Genomic DNA, 5,000 nt, shown 5'->3' with positions numbered 1-5,000 from the left:
AAATCGAAAAACATGGAAACGAAACGTAAAGAAAAGCTAGAAAATATTAGGTTGTCCGGAAAGTTCGTGCCAACTTTTAAACGAAAGAAAAACGTCAATAAATACTTGCCATTACATTTTCAATCAACCAAATATGAACCATTTTGTTGCACAATGCGTCTCCATCTTTCCTTTAACTTGAAAATACCCTCTTCCCAGAATTGAGGATTTCATGGCAAAGAATTCATCAAGGTATCTTTTCACGTCATCCAAGGAATTGAAATTTTTACCATTAAGACTATATTCTGCAGAGACCTGAGTAAGTGGAAATCCGAAGGAGCAATATCTGGTGAATATGAAGGGTGGGGTAACACATCCCAGCCGAGCTGCAGCAATTTTTGTCTGGTTCCCAAAGAAACGTGCGGTCTTGCATTCTCATGTTGGAAAACAACACCCTTCCTGTTGGCCAATTCTAGACGTTTCTCTTGAATTGCTGCTTTTAACTCGTCCATTTGTGTGCAGTATTTCTCAGAATTAATTGTCTGGTTACTTGGGAGAAGCTCATAGTACAGAATTCTTTTCTAATCCCACCAGACGCAAAGCAAGACTTTTTTAGGGTGAAGACCCGCTTTTGGGGTGGCTAATGATGGCTCCTGTCGCTTACTCCAGGATCGCTTTCTCTGAACATTTCGGTAGATAATCCATTTCTCACCACCTGTCACAATTTGCTTTAAAAAAGGCACGTTTTCATTCCGTTTATAAAGCGAATCACAGATGGAAATGCGACCCAAAAGGTTCTTCTCACTTGACTCATGTGGTACCCAAACATCGTAGCGATTTGTATACCCAAGCTTTACCAGGTGCTCATGAACGACGGATTTTGATAGGTTGAGGCTTTCTGCCAATTCTCAGGATGTGCAATGAGGGTTATTCTCAATTAAGGACTTGATTTGGTCATCATCTGTAGTGGATGGTCTGCCTGATCGCTCTTTATCAATAAGGCTACAACCTCCAGCCTGGAACCTTGCAAACCACTTCCGTACAGTTCTTTCGGATAAAGAAACATCACCGTAAACTGCGCATATTTCTTTGGTTGCTTGTGAGGCATTTTCCCTTTACGGAAAAAGAAAAGCATCAAGTACTGAAAATGAACTTTATTATCTTCCATTTTAAAGGGTTACAGAATTACCACAGGTCATAGGAACATAAACCTTCTTCCACGAAAAGACAGCTTAAACTGTGGTCTAAATGGAGGGGTAGTCAAATCTTATTTTATGGACTGAACCATGTTCTAAAATTAGTCGAAATGTAAGCTACTATAAATCGGCACCAACTTTCCGGACAACCCAATATAATTCTCCCAATTCTGACGAAATCAATAGCGGAAAATAAAGAAAAAGTAAGGAGAAACAAATGCTACAGTTTTATAACATAAAAATATCACACACTAACTGGCATCTGTCGGTTACAACGACGAATGTAATAGTTGATCCGATCAACAGCACAACCAGTTCGTGAAATTAACGTGCAAGTGGCTGAGCACTCCACGGACGCAAGGACCTTTAACATAGTTGTCAGGAAGGTTCAACGTGACAAAATGTGACAAGGCTGGCCCTTTGAAATACAGATACTGTTCATTTCTGTCACCTGAATATCACACGCACGCACGCACACACACACACACACCACACACACACACACACGCGCGCGCACGCACACACACACACACATACAACGTTACATAATAAAATGAGAGATCACCTAAGATAAGGAATCCTCACTAAATTACAGACTGCCTTCAATATGAAAACAGACTCCGATTCTTTGAACAAGACAGATAGTTCGACTCTAACCCCTTACGACTTTATCAAGAACTAGATAAAGTGAAAATAGAAGTCAATGCAGCACTAACAGCAAGAGAAATACAAAAATTATGGCGACGAGCAAGTACAGCAGAGGATCAATTGAACCCTCGTGCGACGTCATATTGACACAAGACGCCATAATAACACCAGACACTATAAAAATCAAACAAGACGGTACAGAGATGTTCGATAGATATTGAAGGAACCGGAAAACCATCAGACTGGTCTAATGTGGGGAAAACCATCTAAATCCCGGATACTAAGGAGCAACAAACCCTGAAAAATGCAAGCTCATAACCTACCTCTCAACAGTTTAGAAAACCTTAACTGCAAAAGTATCAAAGAAAATAAATATCTGGTAAAAAAGACGAAAGAGCAAAATCTGTATCGGGAGGAGCAGAAAGGACTCTGCGAAGACTTATTTGACTAAATAATAATATCAAAGATCTATGAATCTTTGAACCAGAGGTTCTCAGTCATTTTCTTTTTACCTATGAACGTCTTTGGTTACTATTTTATACTGTTGGACTCCCATATCAATTCGATATTTGTAAACGAGTTTATAGATATTCCTTTCAAAATTCCTATTTTGTTATTCACACATTAACTTGTGTTGGTTGAACTACGTAAAATGTTAGAGAAAGAGGTCGACTTTGCCTTTCATCCTTTCGGGGTCGATTAAATAAGTACCAGATACGCACTGGGGTCGATATAATCGACTTAATCCGTTTGTCTGTCCTTGTTTGTCATCTCTGTGTTTAGCCCCTTGTGGGTAGTAAAGAAATAAGTATTTTGTCTGGCTTTAAGTTCTGAGTTAAAATTCCGCCGAAGTCGACTTTGCCTTTCATCCTTTCGGTGCCGATAAATTACGTACCAGTTGCATATTGGAGTTGATCTAATCGATTGACCCCCTACCATCCCCCAAAATTTCAAGCCTTGTGCATAGAGTAGAAAAGAATATTTACTAACGTCATAAGAATTTATAAACTTCAAAAGAACGTGAAATGGTTGCTTTTTTGGAACAGTGTAAGTGGAATGGTGCAACGTCTGCTATCTTTATGGAAATGCTGGTTCGTGTTCCAAGGGCAACCTTCGACTTATTCTTTCCAAAGGGATTTTTAAACCCAATATTTACACGCTATTATATATAGCGCTATCTACTTGCAGTTTCACCGTTCCCCCACAAAAAAAAAAACAAAAACAGAATATACATGTTTTTCATTATTATTATTATTATTATTATTATTATTATTATTATTATTATTATTATTATTATTATTAAACACTATTAAAACAGTAGTATTTCGATAATCTCGGTGATTTATTATTTAGATATAGAGACTTTGGTGGTCTTACCAAACATAGTGACAAGAAGAACGAACATGTTTTAAAATATGGTGGCTATCATTTCGATCGGACAGCAGACGACAACTAGAAAATTCCATTGAGAAATAGAGTAATAAAAACAATTATTAAAAAGAAAGGGTGAAAAAATGAAGAAAATGGAAGAGAAATTTCGACCGGCTGATCCCGAGTTAGGTGAGTAGCATGCTCGCTTGTCACGAGTTGATGGGAAGATCGTCACCTAGCCGAATAGCGTTATACATAGATACTTACTCGTGTATTTAAGAATGTAGGTATGTGCGCGCGCTTATGTACACAAATGTATGTGTGTATGTGTGTTTAAATAGGCTGACATTGTGAAAAGATTTACTGGAAGATTGATTGAAGGCAGCTGTGTGTCTTTCATCAGAGGAAAATGTTTAACCTAGTCTTTCTCTTACTCAGAGAATAAATTACTCAATTTTTTTTTTACATGCAAACATACCGTTGGCTATGGAGAGCGATTTCTTTCTATATATATATATATATGCAAGCTTGCATGTTTATGTGAGTGTATTATATTATAATATAATATATATTATATATATATATATAATATATATATATATATATATACATACATACATACATACATACATACATACATACATACACACACACACATACATAATATATACATATGCTTATTTATCTATGTATAAGTATGTATCTGCGTTTCTAAATACACATACACACACATTATATAATTATATATATATATATATGCGTGTTTATGAGTGAATAGTATTGTATGTGTGTTTGTGAGCGTGTGTGTGCCTATGTGCATACATCTGTGCGTGTGTGTGCGTGTGTGCGTGTGCGCCTTTGTGCATACATCTGTGTGTGTGTGTTTGTCAACAGTAAAGACCAGATGGAGCTATTGTGCTAAAATCTGTATCTCTATGATAACTGTTAACACGACTAAATTGAAGTTTGCTTTCCTCTAGCAATCAGGGTGGTATAAACTTTTGGCATCGTTAAAGATTCACATTGTTTGTGCTGTAGTCTACGAATATATGTCTACATATTATACATCCATATATATATATATATATATTATATATATATATATATATATATATATATATATATATACATATACACACACTTGTGTACGTGTGTTATTATGTATGTAATATATGTATGTATACATACATGGATACACACATATAATCACGCATACACACTAGCTGCAGTACCCGGCGTGGCCCGGGCTTATTAATGAGTAAAACAAATACGCGATGGTGATAGAAAGAAAATAAGATCTCCGTTTTCCGGATAGTTATAATTTGATGCTGATTATCGCCGGACAGTGTCACGAAAAGTGGAACAAATTTTTCAAAATACAGTGATATGTGTTAGAAATAGCCCAAAATGAAAACTTTTACAAGTAAATGAAGAAAATTTTACGAAGTTGAGCAAATGCAACTTCCTTTATAACTAATTTGCTTACATATTTTACACATTAGGGATGAAAAAAAATTGAAAAATACAATCGTTTACAAATTCCTATTTTTTTTCGAACCACCCATTTCATTGTCCTAATCCTAAACCCTAAACTTCGTCACAAAGCCTCACCCCAAGCCTTTACGTGTATATTTGCAGGATCGTAAGTTCTAGTAACTGAAATAGAGATATCTGAAGAAATATTTTGAAAAAAGAAAAGGAAAAGGTTGCCCTCGTGATTATTGCACACAGCTTTATATGTAACAATAAATGTAACAAAATGATGAGTTGCTAACATTACACAAACTACGACTGGAGAGTTGCATA

General features: G+C 36.1%; 1 long non-coding RNA gene across 1 annotated transcript in view; it reads right to left on the bottom strand.

Annotated features, from left to right (window-relative positions):
* Window positions 1-5,000, bottom strand: part of LOC118764443 — a 13,512-nt gene that overhangs the window by 5,365 nt on the left and 3,147 nt on the right. The window contains exon 2 of the long non-coding RNA XR_005000255.1: window positions 2,116-2,120. This is a non-coding gene — a long non-coding RNA (uncharacterized LOC118764443). The remainder of the gene's footprint in view (window positions 1-2,115; window positions 2,121-5,000) is intronic.

This window comes from Octopus sinensis, linkage group LG8 (assembly GCF_006345805.1).
Source record: "Octopus sinensis linkage group LG8, ASM634580v1, whole genome shotgun sequence".
Classification (NCBI taxonomy): domain Eukaryota; kingdom Metazoa; phylum Mollusca; class Cephalopoda; order Octopoda; family Octopodidae; genus Octopus; species Octopus sinensis.
The sequence above is the reverse complement of the archived record's forward strand: the minus strand, read 5'-3'. Positions and strand labels throughout refer to the sequence as shown.